This window comes from Oncorhynchus mykiss, chromosome 22, assembly GCF_057628025.1.
Source record: "Oncorhynchus mykiss isolate SJ-2025 chromosome 22, ASM5762802v1, whole genome shotgun sequence".
Lineage (NCBI taxonomy): Eukaryota > Metazoa > Chordata > Actinopteri > Salmoniformes > Salmonidae > Oncorhynchus > Oncorhynchus mykiss.
In genome coordinates, this window is record NC_143043.1 from 25,322,758 (window position 1) to 25,344,424 (window position 21,667).

Here is a 21,667-nt window from a genome sequence, read left to right on the forward strand (position 1 = left end):
TTTTTTCTAGATTGATTTTTTTCTAGATTTTTTTCTAGATTTTTTTTCTAGATTTTTTTTCTAGATTTTTTTTGTAGGTTTTTTTTCTAGATTTTTTTCTAGATTTTTTTCTAGATTAATTTTCTAGATTTTTTTCTAGATTTTTTTCTAGATTTTTTTTCTAGATTTTTTTTCTAGATTTTTTTTCTAGATTTTTTTTCTAGGTTTTTTTCTAGATTTTTTTTCTAGATTTTTTTCTAGATTTTTTTCTAGATTTTTTTTCTAGATTTTTTTTCTAGATTTTTTTTCTAGATTTTTTTCTAGATTTTTTTTCTAGATTTTTTTTCTATATTTTTTTTCTAGATTTTTTTTCTAGATTTTTTTTGTAGATTTTTTTTCTAGATTTTTTTTCTAGATTTTTTTCTAGATTTTTTTCTAGATTATTTTTCTAGATTTTTTTCTAGATTTTTTTCTAGATTTTTTTTCTAGATTTTTTTCTAGATTTTTTTTGTAGATTTTTTTTCTAGATTTTTTTTCTAGATTTTTTTTCTAGATTTTTTTTCTAGATTTTTTTAGCAGATTTTTTTTCTAGATTTTTTTTCTAGATTTTTTTCTAGATTTTTTTTCTAGATTTTTTTCTAGATTTTTTTTCTAGATTTTTTTCTAGATTTTTTTTGTAGATTTTTTTTCTAGATTTTTTTTCTAGATTTTTTTTCTAGATTTTTTTTCTAGATTTTTTTAGCAGATTTTTTTTCTAGATTTTTTTTCTAGATTTTTTTCTAGATTTTTTTTCTAGATTTTTTTCTAGATTTTTTTCAAGATTTTTTTTCTAGATTTTTTTTCTAGATGTTTTTTCTAGGTTTTTTTCTAGATTTTTTTTCTAGATTTTTTTTCTAGATTTTTTTCTAGATTGATTTTTTTCTAGATTTTTTTCTAGATTTTTTTTCTAGATTTTTTTTCTAGATTTTTTTTCTAGATTTTTTTCTAGATTTTTTTTCTAGATTTTTTTTCTAGATTTTTTTTCTAGATTTTTTTTCTAGATTTTTTTTGTAGATTTTTTTTCTAGATTTTTTTTCTAGATTTTTTTCTAGATTTTTTTCTAGATTATTTTTCTAGATTTTTTTGTAGATTTTTTTCTAGATTTTTTTTCTAGATTTTTTTCTAGATTTTTTTTCTAGATTTTTTTTCTAGATTTTTTTTCTAGATTTTTTTCTAGATTTTTTTTGTAGATTTTTTTTCTAGATTTTTTTTCTAGATTTTTTTTCTAGATTTTTTTTCTAGATTTTTTTAGCAGATTTTTTTTCTAGATTTTTTTTCTAGATTTTTTTCTAGATTTTTTTTCTAGATTTTTTTCTAGATTTTTTTCAAGATTTTTTTTCTAGATTTTTTTTCTAGATTTTTTTTCTAGATTTTTTTAGCAGATTTTTTTTCTAGATTTTTTTTCTAGATTTTTTTCTAGATTTTTTTTCTAGATTTTTTTCTAGATTTTTTTCAAGATTTTTTTTCTAGATTTTTTTTCTAGATTTTTTTTCTAGGTTTTTTTCTAGATTTTTTTTCTAGATTTTTTTTCTAGATTTTTTTCTAGATTGATTTTTTTCTAGATTTTTTTCTAGATTTTTTTTCTAGATTTTTTTTCTAGATTTTTTTTGTAGATTTTTTTTCTAGATTTTTTTCTAGATTTTTTTTGCAGATTTTTTTTCTAGATTTTTTTTGTAGATTTTTTTTCTAGATTTTTTTTCTAGATTTTTTTTCTAGATTTTTTTCTAGATTTTTTTTCTAGATTTTTTTCTAGATTTTTTTCTAGATTTTTTTCTAGATTTTTTTTCTAGATTTTTTTCTAGATTTTTTTTCTAGATTTTTTTTTCTAGATTTTTTTTCTAGATTTTTTTTCTAGATTTTTTTTCTAGATTTTTTTTCTAGATTTTTTTCTAGATTTTTTTCTAGATTTTTTTTCTAGATTTTTTTCTAGATTTTTTTTCTAGATTTTTTTTCTAGATTTTTTTTCTAGATTTTTTTCTAGATTTTTTTTCTAGATTTTTTTCTAGATTTTTTTTCTAGATTTTTTTTCTAGATTTTTTTTCTAGATTTTTTTTCTAGATTTTTTTAGCAGATTTTTTTTCTAGATTTTTTTTCTAGATTTTTTTCTAGATTTTTTTTCTAGATTTTTTTCTAGATTTTTTTCAAGATTTTTTTTCTAGATTTTTTTTCTAGATTTTTTTTCTAGGTTTTTTTCTAGATTTTTTTTCTAGATTTTTTTTCTAGATTTTTTTCTAGATTGATTTTTTTCTAGATTTTTTTCTAGATTTTTTTTCTAGATTTTTTTTCTAGATTTTTTTTCTAGATTTTTTTTGTAGATTTTTTTCTAGATTTTTTTTCTAGATTTTTTTCTAGATTTTTTTTCTAGATTTTTTTTCTAGATTTTTTTCTAGATTTTTTTTCTAGATTTTTTTTCTAGATTTTTTTCTAGATTTTTTTTCTAGATTTTTTTTCTAGATTTTTTTTCTAGATTTTTTTTCTAGATTTTTTTTGTAGATTTTTTTTCTAGATTTTTTTTCTAGATTTTTTTCTAGATTTTTTTCTAGATTATTTTTCTAGATTTTTTTCTAGATTTTTTTCTAGATTTTTTTTCTAGATTTTTTTCTAGATTTTTTTTCTAGATTTTTTTTCTAGATTTTTTTTCTAGATTTTTTTCTAGATTTTTTTTGTAGATTTTTTTTCTAGATTTTTTTTCTAGATTTTTTTTCTAGATTTTTTTTCTAGATTTTTTTAGCAGATTTTTTTTCTAGATTTTTTTTCTAGATTTTTTTCTAGATTTTTTTTCTAGATTTTTTTCTAGATTTTTTTCAAGATTTTTTTTCTAGATTTTTTTCTAGATTGATTTTTTTCTAGATTTTTTTCTAGATTTTTTTTCTAGATTTTTTTTCTAGATTTTTTTTGTAGATTTTTTTTCTAGATTTTTTTCTAGATTTTTTTCTAGATTAATTTTCTAGATTTTTTTCTAGATTTTTTTCTAGATTTTTTTTCTAGATTTTTTTCTAGATTTTTTTTCTAGATTTTTTTTCTAGATTTTTTTCTAGATTTTTTTTCTAGATTTTTTTTCTAGATTTTTTTCTAGATTTTTTTCTAGATTTTTTTTCTAGATTTTTTTCTAGATTTTTTTTCTAGATTTTTTTTCTAGATTTTTTTTCTAGATTTTTTTCTAGATTTTTTTTCTAGATTTTTTTCTAGATTTTTTTTCTAGATTTTTTTTCTAGATTTTTTTTCTAGATTTTTTTTCTAGATTTTTTTAGCAGATTTTTTTTCTAGATTTTTTTTCTAGATTTTTTTCTAGATTTTTTTTCTAGATTTTTTTCTAGATTTTTTTCAAGATTTTTTTTCTAGATTTTTTTTCTAGATTTTTTTTCTAGGTTTTTTTCTAGATTTTTTTTCTAGATTTTTTTTCTAGATTTTTTTCTAGATTGATTTTTTTCTAGATTTTTTTCTAGATTTTTTTTCTAGATTTTTTTTCTAGATTTTTTTTCTAGATTTTTTTTGTAGATTTTTTTCTAGATTTTTTTTCTAGATTTTTTTCTAGATTTTTTTTCTAGATTTTTTTTCTAGATTTTTTTCTAGATTTTTTTTCTAGATTTTTTTTCTAGATTTTTTTCTAGATTTTTTTCTAGATTTTTTTTCTAGATTTTTTTCTAGATTTTTTTTCTAGATTTTTTTTCTAGATTTTTTTTCTAGATTTTTTTCTAGATTTTTTTTCTAGATTTTTTTTCTAGATTTTTTTTCTAGATTTTTTTTCTAGATTTTTTTTCTAGATTTTTTTCTAGATTTTTTTTCTAGATTTTTTTCTAGATTTTTTTTCTAGATTTTTTTTCTAGATTTTTTTCTAGATTTTTTTTCTAGATTTTTTTTCTAGATTTTTTTGTAGATTTTTTTTCTAGATTTTTTTTCTAGATTTTTTTCTAGATTTTTTTTCTAGATTTTTTTTCTAGATTTTTTTCTAGATTTTTTTTCTAGATTTTTTTTCTAGATTTTCTTTCTAGATTTTTTTTCTAGATTTTTTTCTAGATTTTTTTAGCAGATTTTTTTTCTAGATTTTTTTTCTAGATTTTTTTTCTAGATTTTTTTTCTAGATTTTTTTCTAGATTTTTTTTCTAGATTTTTTTTCTAGATTTTTTTCTAGATTTTTTTTCTAGATTTTTTTTCTAGATTTTTTTCTAGATTTTTTTTCTAGATTTTTTTTCTAGATTTTTTTTCTAGATTTTTTTCTAGATTTTTTTTGCAGATTTTTTTTCTAGATTTTTTTTGTAGATTTTTTTTGTAGATTTTTTTTCTAGATTTTTTTTCTAGATTTTTTTCTAGATTTTTTTTCTAGATTTTTTTCTAGATTTTTTTCTAGATTTTTTTTCTAGATTTTTTTTCTAGATTTTTTTGCTAGATTTTTTTTCTAGATTTTTTTCTAGATTTTTTTTCTAGATTTTTTTCTAGATTTTTTTCTAGATTTTTTTTCTAGATTTTTTTTCTAGATTTTTTTTCTAGATTTTTTTCTAGATTTTTTTTCTAGATTTTTTTCTAGATTTTTTTTCTAGATTTTTTTCTAGATTTTTTTTCTAGATTTTTTTTCTAGATTTTTTTTCTAGATTTTTTTTCTAGATTTTTTTTCTAGATTTTTTTCTAGATTTTTTTAGCAGATTTTTTTTCTAGATTTTTTTTCTAGATTTTTTTTCTAGATTTCTTCTAGATTTTTTTCTAGATTTTTTTAGCAGATTTTTTTTCTAGATTTTTTTTCTAGATTTTTTTCTAGATTTTTTTTCTAGATTTTTTTCTAGATTTTTTTTCTAGATTTTTTTTCTAGATTTTTTTCTAGATTTTTTTTCTAGATTTTTTTTCTAGATTTTTTTTCTAGATTTTTTTTCTAGATTTTTTTTCTAGATTTTTTTTCTAGATTTTTTTCTAGATTTTTTTTCTAGATTTTTTTTCTAGATTTTTTTCTAGATTTTTTTTCTAGATTTTTTTTGTAGATTTTTTTTCTAGATTTTTTTCTAGATTTTTTTTGCAGATTTTTTTTCTAGATTTTTTTTGTAGATTTTTTTTCTAGATTTTTTTTCTAGATTTTTTTTCTAGATTTTTTTCTAGATTTTTTTTCTAGATTTTTTTCTAGATTTTTTTCTAGATTTTTTTCTAGATTTTTTTTCTAGATTTTTTTCTAGATTTTTTTTCTAGATTTTTTTTTCTAGATTTTTTTTCTAGATTTTTTTTCTAGATTTTTTTTCTAGATTTTTTTTCTAGATTTTTTTTCTAGATTTTTTTTGTAGATTTTTTTTCTAGATTTTTTTTCTAGATTTTTTTTCTAGATTTTTTTAGCAGATTTTTTTTCTAGATTTTTTTCTAGATTTTTTTTCTAGATTTTTTTCTAGATTTTTTTCTAGATTTTTTTTCTAGATTTTTTTTCTAGATTTTTTTTCTAGGTTTTTTTCTAGATTTTTTTTCTAGATTTTTTTCTAGATTTTTTTCTAGATTTTTTTTCTAGATTTTTTTTCTAGATTTTTTTTCTAGATTTTTTTCTAGATTTTTTTTCTAGATTTTTTTTCTAGATTTTTTTTCTAGATTTTTTTTCTAGATTTTTTTTCTAGATTTTTTTCTAGATTTTTTTTGTAGATTTTTTTTCTAGATTTTTTTTCTAGATTTTTTTTCTAGATTTTTTTTCTAGATTTTTTTAGCAGATTTTTTTTCTAGATTTTTTTTCTAGATTTTTTTCTAGATTTTTTTTCTAGATTTTTTTCTAGATTTTTTTCAAGATTTTTTTTCTAGATTTTTTTTCTAGATTTTTTTTCTAGGTTTTTTTCTAGATTTTTTTTCTAGATTTTTTTTCTAGATTTTTTTCTAGATTGATTTTTTTCTAGATTTTTTTCTAGATTTTTTTTCTAGATTTTTTTTCTAGATTTTTTTTCTAGATTTTTTTTGTAGATTTTTTTTCTAGATTTTTTTCTAGATTTTTTTCTAGATTAATTTTCTAGATTTTTTTCTAGATTTTTTTCTAGATTTTTTTTCTAGATTTTTTTCTAGATTTTTTTTCTAGATTTTTTTTCTAGATTTTTTTCTAGATTTTTTTTCTAGATTTTTTTTCTAGATTTTTTTCTAGATTTTTTTCTAGATTTTTTTTCTAGATTTTTTTCTAGATTTTTTTTCTAGATTTTTTTTCTAGATTTTTTTTCTAGATTTTTTTCTAGATTTTTTTTCTAGATTTTTTTCTAGATTTTTTTTCTAGATTTTTTTTCTAGATTTTTTTTCTAGATTTTTTTTCTAGATTTTTTTCTAGATTTTTTTTCTAGATTTTTTTCTAGATTTTTTTTCTAGATTTTTTTTCTAGATTTTTTTCTAGATTTTTTTCTAGATTTTTTTTCTAGATTTTTTTTCTAGATTTTTTTCTAGATTTTTTTTCTAGATTTTTTTTCTAGATTTTCTTTCTAGATTTTTTTTCTAGATTTTTTTCTAGATTTTTTTAGCAGATTTTTTTTCTAGATTTTTTTTCTAGATTTTTTTTCTAGATTTTTTTTCTAGATTTTTTTCTAGATTTTTTTTCTAGATTTTTTTTCTAGATTTTTTTCTAGATTTTTTTTCTAGATTTTTTTTCTAGATTTTTTACTAGATTTTTTTTCTAGATTTTTTTTCTAGATTTTTTTTCTAGATTTTTTTCTAGATTTTTTTCTAGATTTTTTTTCTAGATTTTTTTTGCAGATTTTTTTTCTAGATTTTTTTTGTAGATTTTTTTTGTAGATTTTTTTTCTAGATTTTTTTTCTAGATTTTTTTCTAGATTTTTTTTCTAGATTTTTTTCTAGATTTTTTTCTAGATTTTTTTTCTAGATTTTTTTTCTAGATTTTTTTGCTAGATTTTTTTTCTAGATTTTTTTCTAGATTTTTTTTCTAGGTTTTTTTCTAGATTTTTTTTCTAGATTTTTTTTCTAGATTTTTTTCTAGATTGATTTTTTTCTAGATTTTTTTCTAGATTTTTTTTCTAGATTTTTTTTCTAGATTTTTTTTCTAGATTTTTTTTCTAGATTTTTTTAGCAGATTTTTTTTCTAGATTTTTTTTCTAGATTTTTTTCTAGATTTTTTTTCTAGATTTTTTTCTAGATTTTTTTTCTAGATTTTTTTTCTAGATTTTTTTTCTAGATTTTTTTTGTAGATTTTTTTTCTAGATTTTTTTTCTAGATTTTTTTTCTAGATTTTTTTTCTAGATTTTTTTAGCAGATTTTTTTTCTAGATTTTTTTTCTAGATTTTTTTCTAGATTTTTTTTCTAGATTTTTTTCTAGATTTTTTTCAAGATTTTTTTTCTAGATTTTTTTTCTAGATTTTTTTTCTAGGTTTTTTTCTAGATTTTTTTTCTAGATTTTTTTTCTAGATTTTTTTCTAGATTGATTTTTTTCTAGATTTTTTTCTAGATTTTTTTTCTAGATTTTTTTTCTAGATTTTTTTTCTAGATTTTTTTTGTAGATTTTTTTTCTAGATTTTTTTCTAGATTTTTTTCTAGATTAATTTTCTAGATTTTTTTCTAGATTTTTTTCTAGATTTTTTTTCTAGATTTTTTTCTAGATTTTTTTTCTAGATTTTTTTTCTAGATTTTTTTCTAGATTTTTTTTCTAGATTTTTTTTCTAGATTTTTTTCTAGATTTTTTTCTAGATTTTTTTTCTAGATTTTTTTCTAGATTTTTTTTCTAGATTTTTTTTCTAGATTTTTTTTCTAGATTTTTTTCTAGATTTTTTTTCTAGATTTTTTTCTAGATTTTTTTTCTAGATTTTTTTTCTAGATTTTTTTTCTAGATTTTTTTTCTAGATTTTTTTCTAGATTTTTTTTCTAGATTTTTTTCTAGATTTTTTTTCTAGATTTTTTTTCTAGATTTTTTTCTAGATTTTTTTCTAGATTTTTTTTCTAGATTTTTTTTCTAGATTTTTTTCTAGATTTTTTTTCTAGATTTTTTTTCTAGATTTTTTTCTAGATTTTTTTTCTAGGTTTTTTTCTAGATTTTTTTTCTAGATTTTTTTTCTAGATTTTTTTCTAGATTGATTTTTTTCTAGATTTTTTTCTAGATTTTTTTTCTAGATTTTTTTTCTAGATTTTTTTTCTAGATTTTTTTTGTAGATTTTTTTTCTAGATTTTTTTCTAGATTTTTTTCTAGATTAATTTTCTAGATTTTTTTCTAGATTTTTTTCTAGATTTTTTTTCTAGATTTTTTTTCTAGATTTTTTTTCTAGATTTTTTTCTAGATTTTTTTTCTAGATTTTTTTCTAGCATTTTTTTCTAGATTTTTTTTCTAGATTTTTTTTCTAGATTTTTTTTCTAGATTTTTTTCTAGATTTTTTTTCTAGATTTTTTTCTAGATTTTTTTTCTAGATTTTTTTTCTAGATTTTTTTCTAGATTTTTTTCTAGATTTTTTTTCTAGATTTTTTTTCTAGATTTTTTTCTAGATTTTTTTTCTAGATTTTTTTTCTAGATTTTCTTTCTAGATTTTTTTTCTAGATTTTTTTCTAGATTTTTTTAGCAGATTTTTTTTCTAGATTTTTTTTCTAGATTTTTTTTCTAGATTTTTTTTCTAGATTTTTTTCTAGATTTTTTTTCTAGATTTTTTTTCTAGATTTTTTTCTAGATTTTTTTTCTAGATTTTTTTTCTAGATTTTTTTCTAGATTTTTTTTCTAGATTTTTTTTCTAGATTTTTTTTCTAGATTTTTTTCTAGATTTTTTTTGCAGATTTTTTTTCTAGATTTTTTTTGTAGATTTTTTTTGTAGATTTTTTTTCTAGATTTTTTTTCTAGATTTTTTTCTAGATTTTTTTTCTAGATTTTTTTCTAGATTTTTTTCTAGATTTTTTTTCTAGATTTTTTTTCTAGATTTTTTTGCTAGATTTTTTTTCTAGATTTTTTTCTAGATTTTTTTTCTAGATTTTTTTTCTAGATTTTTTTCTAGATTTTTTTTCTAGATTTTTTTTCTAGATTTTTTTTCTAGATTTTTTTCTAGATTTTTTTTCTAGATTTTTTTCTAGATTTTTTTTCTAGATTTTTTTCTAGATTTTTTTTGTAGATTTTTTTTCTAGATTTTTTTTCTAGATTTTTTTTCTAGATTTTTTTTCTAGATTTTTTTCTAGATTTTTTTAGCAGATTTTTTTTCTAGATTTTTTTTCTAGATTTTTTTTCTAGATTTCTTCTAGATTTTTTTCTAGATTTTTTTAGCAGATTTTTTTTCTAGATTTTTTTTCTAGATTTTTTTCTAGATTTTTTTTCTAGATTTTTTTCTAGATTTTTTTTCTAGATTTTTTTTCTAGATTTTTTTCTAGATTTTTTTTCTAGATTTTTTTTCTAGATTTTTTTTCTAGATTTTTTTTCTAGATTTTTTTTCTAGATTTTTTTGTAGATTTTTTTTCTAGATTTTTTTTCTAGATTTTTTTTCTAGATGTTTTTCTAGATTTTTTTTCTAGATTTTTTTTCTAGATTTTTTTCTAGATTTTTTTTCTAGATTTTTTTTGTAGATTTTTTTTCTAGATTTTTTTCTAGATTTTTTTTGCAGATTTTTTTTCTAGATTTTTTTTGTAGATTTTTTTTGTAGATTTTTTTTCTAGATTTTTTTTCTAGATTTTTTTCTAGATTTTTTTTCTAGATTTTTTTCTAGATTTTTTTCTAGATTTTTTTCTAGATTTTTTTTCTAGATTTTTTTCTAGATTTTTTTTCTAGATTTTTTTTCTAGATTTTTTTCTAGATTTTTTTTGCAGATTTTTTTTCTAGATTTTTTTTGTAGATTTTTTTTGCAGATTTTTTTTCTAGATTTTTTTTGTAGATTTTTTTTGTAGATTTTTTTTCTAGATTTTTTTTCTAGATTTTTTTCTAGATTTTTTTTCTAGACTTTTTTCTAGATTTTTTTGTAGATTTTTTTTGTAGATTTTTTTCTAGATTTTTTTTGTAGATTTTTTTTCTAGATTTTTTTTCTAGATTTTTTTTCTAGATTTTTTTCTAGATTTTTTTTCTAGATTTTTTTTCTAGATTTTTTTCTAGATTTTTTTTCTAGATTTTTTTTCTAGATTTTTTTTCTAGATTTTTTTCTAGATTTTTTTTCTAGATTTTTTTTCTAGATTTTCTTTCTAGATTTTTTTTCTAGATTTTTTTCTAGATTTTTTTAGCAGATTTTTTTTCTAGATTTTTTTCTAGATTTTTTTTCTAGATTTTTTTTCTAGATTTTTTTTCTAGATTTTTTTCTAGATTTTTTTTGCAGATTTTTTTTCTAGATTTTTTTTGTAGATTTTTTTTGTAGATTTTTTTTCTAGATTTTTTTTCTAGATTTTTTTCTAGATTTTTTTTCTAGATTTTTTTCTAGATTTTTTTCTAGATTTTTTTTCTAGATTTTTTTGCTAGATTTTTTTGCTAGATTTTTTTTCTAGATTTTTTTCTAGATTTTTTTTCTAGGTTTTTTTCTAGATTTTTTTTCTAGATGTTTTTTCTAGATTTTTTTCTAGATTGATTTTTTTCTAGATGTTTTTTCTAGATTTTTTTCTAGATTTTTTTTCTAGATTTTTTTTCTAGATTTTTTTTCTAGATTTTTTTTCTAGATTTTTTTTCTAGATTTTTTTTGTAGATTTTTTTTCTAGATTTTTTTTCTAGATTTTTTTCTAGATTTTTTTTCTAGATTTTTTTCTAGATTTTTTTTCTAGATTTTTTTCTAGATTTTTTTTGTAGATTTTTTTTCTAGATTTTTTTTCTAGATTTTTTTTCTAGATTTTTTTTCTAGATTTTTTTCTAGATTTTTTTAGCAGATTTTTTTTCTAGATTTTTTTTCTAGATTTTTTTTCTAGATTTCTTCTAGATTTTTTTCTAGATTTTTTTAGCAGATTTTTTTTCTAGATTTTTTTTCTAGATTTTTTTCTAGATTTTTTTTCTAGATTTTTTTCTAGATTTTTTTTCTAGATTTTTTTTCTAGATTTTTTTCTAGATTTTTTTTCTAGATTTTTTTTCTAGATTTTTTTTCTAGATTTTTTTTCTAGATTTTTTTTCTAGATTTTTTTCTAGATTTTTTTTCTAGATTTTTTTTCTAGATTTTTTTTCTAGATTTTTTTCTAGATTTTTTTTCTAGATTTTTTTTCTAGATTTTTTTCTAGATTTTTTTTCTAGATTTTTTTTGTAGATTTTTTTTCTAGATTTTTTTCTAGATTTTTTTTGCAGATTTTTTTTCTAGATTTTTTTTGTAGATTTTTTTTGTAGATTTTTTTTCTAGATTTTTTTTGTAGATTTTTTTCTAGATTTTTTTTCTAGATTTTTTTCTAGATTTTTTTCTAGATTTTTTTCTAGATTTTTTTTCTAGATTTTTTTCTAGATTTTTTTTCTAGATTTTTTTTCTAGATTTTTTTCTAGATTTTTTTTGCAGATTTTTTTTCTAGATTTTTTTTGTAGATTTTTTTTGCAGATTTTTTTTCTAGATTTTTTTTGTAGATTTTTTTCTAGATTTTTTTGTAGATTTTTTTTGTAGATTTTTTTCTAGATTTTTTTTGTAGATTTTTTTTCTAGATTTTTTTTCTAGATTTTTTTTCTAGATTTTTTTCTAGATTTTTTTTCTAGATTTTTTTTCTAGATTTTTTTCTAGATTTTTTTTCTAGATTTTTTTTCTAGATTTTTTTTCTAGATTTTTTTCTAGATTTTTTTTCTAGATTTTTTTTCTAGATTTTCTTTCTAGATTTTTTTTCTAGATTTTTTTCTAGATTTTTTTAGCAGATTTTTTTTCTAGATTTTTTTCTAGATTTTTTTTCTAGATTTTTTTTCTAGATTTTTTTTCTAGATTTTTTTCTAGATTTTTTTTGCAGATTTTTTTTCTAGATTTTTTTTGTAGATTTTTTTTGTAGATTTTTTTTCTAGATTTTTTTTCTAGATTTTTTTCTAGATTTTTTTTCTAGATTTTTTTCTAGATTTTTTTCTAGATTTTTTTTCTAGATTTTTTTTCTAGATTTTTTTGCTAGATTTTTTTTCTAGATTTTTTTCTAGATTTTTTTTCTAGGTTTTTTTCTAGATTTTTTTTCTAGATTTTTTTTCTAGATTTTTTTCTAGATTGATTTTTTTCTAGATTTTTTTCTAGATTTTTTTTCTAGATTTTTTTTCTAGATTTTTTTTCTAGATTTTTTTTGTAGATTTTTTTTCTAGATTTTTTTCTAGATTTTTTTCTAGATTAATTTTCTAGATTTTTTTCTAGATTTTTTTCTAGATTTTTTTTCTAGATTTTTTTCTAGATTTTTTTTCTAGATTTTTTTTCTAGATTTTTTTCTAGATTTTTTTTCTAGATTTTTTTTCTAGATTTTTTTCTAGATTTTTTTCTAGATTTTTTTTCTAGATTTTTTTCTAGATTTTTTTTCTAGATTTTTTTTCTAGATTTTTTTTCTAGATTTTTTTCTAGATTTTTTTTCTAGATTTGTTTCTAGATTTTTTTTCTAGATTTTTTTTCTAGATTTTTTTTCTAGATTTTTTTTCTAGATTTTTTTCTAGATTTTTTTTCTAGATTTTTTTCTAGATTTTTTTTCTAGATTTTTTTTCTAGATTTTTTTCTAGATTTTTTTCTAGATTTTTTTTCTAGATTTTTTTTCTAGTTTTTTTTTCTAGATTTTTTTTCTAGATTTTTTTTCTAGATTTTCTTTCTAGATTTTTTTTCTAGATTTTTTTCTAGATTTTTTTAGCAGATTTTTTTTCTAGATTTTTTTTCTAGATTTTTTTTCTAGATTTTTTTTCTAGATTTTTTTCTAGATTTTTTTCTAGATTTTTTTTCTAGATTTTTTTTCTAGATTTTTTTTGTAGATTTTTTTTGTAGATTTTTTTTCTAGATTTTTTTTCTAGATTTTTTTCTAGATTTTTTTTCTAGATTTTTTTGCTAGATTTTTTTTCTAGATTTTTTTCTAGATTTTTTTTCTAGATTTTTTTTCTAGATTTTTTTCTAGATTTTTTTTCTAGATTTTTTTTGTAGATTTTTTTTCTAGATTTTTTTCTAGATTTTTTTTCTAGATTTTTTTCTAGATTTTTTTTCTAGATTTTTTTCTAGATTTTTTTTGTAGATTTTTTTTCTAGATTTTTTTTCTAGATTTTTTTTCTAGATTTTTTTTCTAGATTTTTTTCTAGATTTTTTTAGCAGATTTTTTTTCTAGATTTTTTTTCTAGATTTTTTTTCTAGATTTCTTCTAGATTTTTTTCTAGATTTTTTTAGCAGATTTTTTTTCTAGATTTTTTTTCTAGATTTTTTTCTAGATTTTTTTTCTAGATTTTTTTCTAGATTTTTTTTCTAGATTTTTTTTCTAGATTTTTTTCTAGATTTTTTTTCTAGATTTTTTTTCTAGATTTTTTTTCTAGATTTTTTTTCTAGATTTTTTTTCTAGATTTTTTTCTAGATTTTTTTTCTAGATTTTTTTTCTAGATTTTTTTTCTAGATTTTTTTCTAGATTTTTTTTCTAGATTTTTTTTCTAGATTTTTTTCTAGATTTTTTTTCTAGATTTTTTTTGTAGATTTTTTTTCTAGATTTTTTTCTAGATTTTTTTTGCAGATTTTTTTTCTAGATTTTTTTTGTAGATTTTTTTTGTAGATTTTTTTTGTAGATTTTTTTCTAGATTTTTTTCTAGATTAATTTTCTAGATTTTTTTCTAGATTTTTTTCTAGATTTTTTTTCTAGATTTTTTTTCTAGATTTTTTTTCTAGATTTTTTTTCTAGATTTTTTTCTAGATTTTTTTTCTAGATTTTTTTTCTAGATTTTTTTCTAGATTTTTTTCTAGATTTTTTTTCTAGATTTTTTTCTAGATTTTTTTTCTAGATTTTTTTTCTAGATTTTTTTTCTAGATTTTTTTCTAGATTTTTTTTCTAGATTTTTTTCTAGATTTTTTTTCTAGATTTTTTTTCTAGATTTTTTTTCTAGATTTTTTTTCTAGATTTTTTTCTAGATTTTTTTTCTAGATTTTTTTCTAGATTTTTTTTCTAGATTTTTTTTCTAGATTTTTTTCTAGATTTTTTTCTAGATTTTTTTTCTAGATTTTTTTTCTAGATTTTTTTTCTAGATTTTTTTTCTAGATTTTTTTTCTAGATTTTCTTTCTAGATTTTTTTTCTAGATTTTTTTCTAGATTTTTTTAGCAGATTTTTTTTCTAGATTTTTTTTCTAGATTTTTTTTCTAGATTTTTTTTCTAGATTTTTTTCTAGATTTTTTTTCTAGATTTTTTTTCTAGATTTTTTTCAAGATTTTTTTTCTAGATTTTTTTTCTAGATTTTTTTCTAGATTTTTTTTCTAGATTTTTTTTCTAGATTTTTTTTCTAGATTTTTTTCTAGATTTTTTTTGCAGATTTTTTTTCTAGATTTTTTTTGTAGATTTTTTTTGTAGATTTTTTTTTAGATTTTTTTTCTAGATTTTTTTCTAGATTTTTTTCTAGATTTTTTTTCTAGATTTTTTTTCTAGATTTTTTTGCTAGATTTTTTTTCTAGATTTTTTTCTAGATTTTTTTTCTAGATTTTTTTTCTAGATTTTTTTCTAGATTTTTTTTCTAGATTTTTTTTCTAGATTTTTTTTCTAGATTTTTTTCTAGATTTTTTTTCTAGATTTTTTTCTAGATTTTTTTTCTAGATTTTTTTCTAGATTTTTTTTGTAGATTTTTTTTCTAGATTTTTTTTCTAGATTTTTTTTCTAGATTTTTTTTCTAGATTTTTTTCTAGATTTTTTTAGCAGATTTTTTTTCTAGATTTTTTTTCTAGATTTTTTTTCTAGATTTCTTCTAGATTTTTTTCTAGATTTTTTTAGCAGATTTTTTTTCTAGATTTGTTTTCTAGATTTTTTTCTAGATTTTTTTTCTAGATTTTTTTCTAGATTTTTTTTCTAGATTTTTTTTCTAGATTTTTTTCTAGATTTTTTTTCTAGATTTTTTTTCTAGATTTTTTTTCTAGATTTTTTTTCTAGATTTTTTTTCTAGATTTTTTTCTAGATTTTTTTTCTAGATTTTTTTTCTAGATTTTTTTTCTAGATTTTTTTCTAGATTTTTTTTCTAGATTTTTTTTCTAGATTTTTTTCTAGATTTTTTTTCTAGATTTTTTTTGTAGATTTTTTTTCTAGATTTTTTTTGTAGATTTTTTTTGTAGATTTTTTTTCTAGATTTTTTTTCTAGATTTTTTTCTAGATTTTTTTTCTAGATTTTTTTCTAGATTTTTTTCTAGATTTTTTTCTAGATTTTTTTTCTAGATTTTTTTCTAGATTTTTTTTCTAGATTTTTTTTCTAGATTTTTTTCTAGATTTTTTTTGCAGATTTTTTTTCTAGATTTTTTTTGTAGATTTTTTTTGCAGATTTTTTTTCTAGATTTTTTTTGTAGATTTTTTTTGTAGATTTTTTTTCTAGATTTTTTTTCTAGATTTTTTTCTAGATTTTTTTTCTAGACTTTTTTCTAGATTTTTTTGTAGATTTTTTTTGTAGATTTTTTTCTAGATTTTTTTTGTAGATTTTTTTTCTAGATTTTTTTTCTAGATTTTTTTTCTAGATTTTTTTCTAGATTTTTTTTCTAGATTTTTTTTCTAGATTTTTTTCTAGATTTTTTTTCTAGATTTTTTTTCTAGATTTTTTTTCTAGATTTTTTTCTAGATTTTTTTTCTAGATTTTTTTTCTAGATTTTCTTTCTAGATTTTTTTTCTAGATTTTTTTCTAGATTTTTTTAGCAGATTTTTTTTCTAGATTTTTTTTCTAGATTTTTTTTCTAGATTTTTTTTCTAGATTTTTTTCTAGATTTTTTTAGCAGATTTTTTTTCTAGATTTTTTTTCTAGATTTTTTTCTAGATTTTTTTTCTAGATTTTTTTCTAGATTTTTTTTCTAGATTTTTTTTCTAGATTTTTTTCTAGATTTTTTTTCTAGATTTTTTTTCTAGATTTTTTTTCTAGATTTTTTTTCTAGATTTTTTTTCTAGATTTTTTTGTAGATTTTTTTTCTAGATTTTTTTTCTAGATTTTTTTTCTAGATTTTTTTCTAGATTTTTTTTCTAGATTTTTTTTCTAGATTTTTTTCTAGATTTTTTTTCTAGATTTTTTTTGTAGATTTTTTTTGTAGATTTTTTTCTAGATTTTTTTTGCAGATTTTTTTTCTAGATTTTTTTTGTAGATTTTTTTTGTAGATTTTTTTTCTAGATTTTTTTTCTAGATTTTTTTCTAGATTTTTTTTCTAGATTTTTTTCTAGATTTTTTTCTAGATTTTTTTTCTAGATTTTTTTTCTAGATTTTTTTGCTAGATTTTTTTTCTAGATTTTTTTCTAGATTTTTTTTCTAGATTTTTTTTCTAGATTTTTTTCTAGATTTTTTTTCTAGATTTTTTTTGTAGATTTTTTTTCTAGATTTTTTTTCTAGATTTTTTTTCTAGATTTTTTTTCTAGATTTTTTTCTAGATTTTTTTAGCAGATTTTTTTTCTAGATTTTTTTTCTAGATTTTTTTAGCAGATTTTTTTTCTAGATTTTTTTCTAGATTTTTTTAGCAGATTTTTTTTCTAGATTTTTTTTCTAGATTTTTTTCTAGATTTTTTTTCTAGATTTTTTTCTAGATTTTTTTTCTAGATTTTTTTTCTAGATTTTTTTCTAGATTTTTTTTCTAGATTTTTTTTCTAGATTTTTTTTCTAGATTTTTTTTCTAGATTTTTTTCTAGATTTTTTTTCTAGATTTTTTTCTAGATTTTTTTTCTAGATTTTTTTTCTAGATTTTTTTCTAGATTTTTTTGTAGATTTTTTTTGTAGATTTTTTTCTAGATTTTTTTTCTAGATTTTTTTTCTAGATTTTTTTTCTAGATTTTTTTTCTAGATTTTTTTCTAGATTTTTTTTCTAGATTTTTTTTCTAGATTTTTTTCTAGATTTTTTTTCTAGATTTTTTTTCTAGATTTTTTTTCTAGATTTTTTTCTAGATTTTTTTTCTAGATTTTTTTTCTAGATTTTCTTTCTAGATTTTTTTTCTAGATTTTTTTCTAGATTTTTTTAGCAGATTTTTTTTCTAGATTTTTTTTCTAGATTTTTTTTCTAGATTTTTTTTTCTAGATTTTTTTCTAGATTTTTTTAGCAAATTTTTTTTCTAGATTTTTTTTCTAGATTTTTTTCTAGATTTTTTTTCTAGATTTTTTTCTAGATTTTTTTTCTAGATTTTTTTTCTAGATTTTTTTCTAGATTTTTTTTCTAGATTTTTTTTCTAGATTTTTTTTCTAGATTTTTTTTCTAGATTTTTTTGTAGATTTTTTTTCTAGATTTTTTTTCTAGATTTTTTTTCTAGATTTTTTTCTAGATTTTTTTTCTAGATTTTTTTTCTAGATTTTTTTCTAGATTTTTTTTCTAGATTTTTTTTCTAGATTTTTTTTCTAGATTTTTTTCTAGATTTTTTTTGCAGATTTTTTTTCTAGATTTTTTTTGTAGATTTTTTTTGTAGATTTTTTTTCTAGATTTTTTTTCTAGATTTTTTTCTAGATTTTTTTTCTAGATTTTTTTCTAGATTTTTTTCTAGATTTTTTTTCTAGATTTTTTTTCTAGATTTTTTTGCTAGATTTTTTTTCTAGATTTTTTTCTAGATTTTTTTTCTAGATTTTTTTTCTAGATTTTTTTTCTAGATTTTTTTTCTAGATTTTTTTCTAGATTTTTTTTCTAGATTTTTTTTCTAGATTTTTTTCTAGATTTTTTTTCTAGATTTTTTTTCTAGATTTTTTTCTAGATTTTTTTTTGCAGATTTTTTTTCTAGATTTTTTTTCTAGATTTTTTTCTAGATTTTTTTTCTAGATTTTTTTTCTAGATTTTTTTCTAGATTTTTTTTCTAGATTTTTTTCTAGATTTTTTTCTAGATTTTTTTTCTAGATTTTTTTTCTAGATTTTTTTGCTAGATTTTTTTTCTAGATTTTTTTCTAGATTTTTTTTCTAGATTTTTTTTCTAGATTTTTTTCTAGATTTTTTTTCTAGATTTTTTTTCTAGATTTTTTTCTAGATTTTTTTTCTAGATTTTTTTTCTAGATTTTTTTCTAGATTTTTTTTCTAGATTTTTTTTCTAGATTTTTTTTCTAGATTTTTTTCTAGATTTTTTTTCTAGATTTTTTTCTAGATTTTTTTTCTAGATTTTTTTTCTAGATTTTTTTTCTAGATTTTTTTTCTAGATTTTTTTTCTAGATTTTTTTCTAGATTTTTTTAGCAGATTTTTTTTCTAGATTTTTTTTCTAGATTTTTTTCTAGATTTTTTTTCTAGATTTTTTTCTAGATTGTTTTCTAGATTTTTTTTCTAGATTTTTTTCTAGATTTTTTTTCTAGATTTTTTTTCTAGATTTTTTTTCTAGATTTTTTTTCTAGATTTTTTTTCTAGATTTTTTTGTAGATTTTTTTTCTAGATTTTTTTTCTAGATTTTTTTCCTAGATTTTTTTCTAGATTATTTTTCTAGATTTTTTTCTAGATTTTTTTCTAGATTTTTTTTTCTAGATTTTTTTCTAGATTTTTTTTCTAGATTTTTTTTCTAGATTTTTTTCTAGATTTTTTTTCTAGATTTTTTTTCTAGATTTTTTTCTAGATTTTTTTCTAGATTTTTTTTCTAGATTTTTTTCTAGATTTTTTTTCTAGATTTTTTTTCTAGATTTTTTTTCTAGATTTTTTTTCTAGATTTTTTTTCTAGATTTTTTTGTAGATTTTTTTTCTAGATTTTTTTTCTAGATTTTTTTTCTAGATTTTTTTCTAGATTTTTTTTCTAGATTTTTTTTCTAGATTTTTTTCTAGATTTTTTTTCTAGATTTTTTTTGTAGATTTTTTTTGTAGATTTTTTTCTAGATTTTTTTTGCAGATTTTTTTTCTAGATTTTTTTTGTAGATTTTTTTTGTAGATTTTTTTTCTAGATTTTTTTTCTAGATTTTTTTCTAGATTTTTTTTCTAGATTTTTTTTCTAGATTTTTTTTCTAGATTTTTTTCTAGATTTTTTTTCTAGATTTTTTTTCTAGATTTTTTTCTAGATTTTTTTTCTAGATTTTTTTTCTAGATTTTTTTTCTAGATTTTTTTCTAGATTTTTTTTGCAGATTTTTTTTCTAGATTTTTTTTGTAGATTTTTTTTCTAGATTTTTTTTCTAGATTTTTTTTCTAGATTTTTTTCTAGATTTTTTTCTAGATTTTTTTCTAGATTTTTTTCTAGATTTTTTTTCTAGATTTTTTTTCTAGATTTTTTAGCTAGATTTTTTTTCTAGATTTTTTTCTAGATTTTTTTTCTAGATTTTTTTTCTAGATTTTTTTCTAGATTTTTTTTCTAGATTTTTTTTGTAGATTTTTTTTCTAGATTTTTTTTCTAGATTTTTTTTCTAGATTTTTTTTCTAGATTTTTTTCTAGATTTTTTTAGCAGATTTTTTTTCTAGATTTTTTTTCTAGATTTTTTTAGCAGATTTTTTTTCTAGATTTTTTTCTAGATTTTTTTAGCAGATTTTTTTTCTAGATTTTTTTTCTAGATTTTTTTCTAGATTTTTTTTCTAGATTTTTTTCTAGATTTTTTTTCTAGATTTTTTTTCTAGATTTTTTTCTAGATTTTTTTTCTAGATTTTTTTTCTAGATTTTTTTTCTAGATTTTTTTTCTAGATTTTTTTCTAGATTTTTTTTCTAGATTTTTTTCTAGATTTTTTTTCTAGATTTTTTTTCTAGATTTTTTTCTAGATTTTTTTGTAGATTTTTTTTGTAGATTTTTTTCTAGATTTTTTTTCTAGATTTTTTTTCTAGATTTTTTTTCTAGATTTTTTTTCTAGATTTTTTTCTAGATTTTTTTTCTAGATTTTTTTTCTAGATTTTTTTCTAGATTTTTTTTCTAGATTTTTTTTCTAGATTTTTTTTCTAGATTTTTTTCTAGATTTTTTTTCTAGATTTTTTTTCTAGATTTTCTTTCTAGATTTTTTTTCTAGATTTTTTTCTAGATTTTTTTAGCAGATTTTTTTTCTAGATTTTTTTTCTAGATTTTTTTTCTAGATTTTTTTTTCTAGATTTTTTTCTAGATTTTTTTAGCAAATTTTTTTTCTAGATTTTTTTTCTAGATTTTTTTCTAGATTTTTTTTCTAGATTTTTTTCTAGATTTTTTTTCTAGATTTTTTTTCTAGATTTTTTTCTAGATTTTTTTTCTAGATTTTTTTTCTAGATTTTTTTTCTAGATTTTTTTTCTAGATTTTTTTGTAGATTTTTTTTCTAGATTTTTTTTCTAGATTTTTTTTCTAGATTTTTTTCTAGATTTTTTTTCTAGATTTTTTTTCTAGATTTTTTTCTAGATTTTTTTTCTAGATTTTTTTTCTAGATTTTTTTTCTAGATTTTTTTCTAGATTTTTTTTGCAGATTTTTTTTCTAGATTTTTTTTGTAGATTTTTTTTGTAGATTTTTTTTCTAGATTTTTTTTCTAGATTTTTTTCTAGATTTTTTTTCTAGATTTTTTTCTAGATTTTTTTCTAGATTTTTTTTCTAGATTTTTTTTCTAGATTTTTTTGCTAGATTTTTTTTCTAGATTTTTTTCTAGATTTTTTTTCTAGATTTTTTTTCTAGATTTTTTTTCTAGATTTTTTTTCTAGATTTTTTTCTAGATTTTTTTTCTAGATTTTTTTTCTAGATTTTTTTCTAGATTTTTTTTCTAGATTTTTTTTCTAGATTTTTTTCTAGATTTTTTTTGCAGATTTTTTTTCTAGATTTTTTTTCTAGATTTTTTTCTAGATTTTTTTTCTAGATTTTTTTTCTAGATTTTTTTCTAGATTTTTTTTCTAGATTTTTTTCTAGATTTTTTTCTAGATTTTTTTTCTAGATTTTTTTTCTAGATTTTTTTGCTAGATTTTTTTTCTAGATTTTTTTCTAGATTTTTTTTCTAGATTTTTTTTCTAGATTTTTTTCTAGATTTTTTTTCTAGATTTTTTTTCTAGATTTTTTTCTAGATTTTTTTTCTAGATTTTTTTTCTAGATTTTTTTCTAGATTTTTTTTCTAGATTTTTTTTCTAGATTTTTTTTCTAGATTTTTTTCTAGATTTTTTTTCTAGATTTTTTTCTAGATTTTTTTTCTAGATTTTTTTTCTAGATTTTTTTTCTAGATTTTTTTTCTAGATTTTTTTTCTAGATTTTTTTCTAGATTTTTTTAGCAGATTTTTTTTCTAGATTTTTTTTCTAGATTTTTTTCTAGATTTTTTTTCTAGATTTTTTTCTAGATTGTTTTCTAGATTTTTTTTCTAGATTTTTTTCTAGATTTTTTTTCTAGATTTTTTTTCTAGATTTTTTTTCTAGATTTTTTTTCTAGATTTTTTTTCTAGATTTTTTTGTAGATTTTTTTTCTAGATTTTTTTTCTAGATTTTTTTCCTAGATTTTTTTCTAGATTATTTTTCTAGATTTTTTTCTAGATTTTTTTCTAGATTTTTTTTTCTAGATTTTTTTCTAGATTTTTTTTCTAGATTTTTTTTCTAGATTTTTTTCTAGATTTTTTTTCTAGATTTTTTTTCTAGATTTTTTTCTAGATTTTTTTCTAGATTTTTTTTCTAGATTTTTTTCTAGATTTTTTTTCTAGATTTTTTTTCTAGATTTTTTTTCTAGATTTTTTTCTAGATTTTTTTTCTAGATTTTTTTCTAGATTTTTTTTCTAGATTTTTTTTCTAGATTTTTTTTCTAGATTTTTTTTCTTGATTTTTTTCTAGATTTTTTTTCTAGATTTTTTTTCTAGATTTT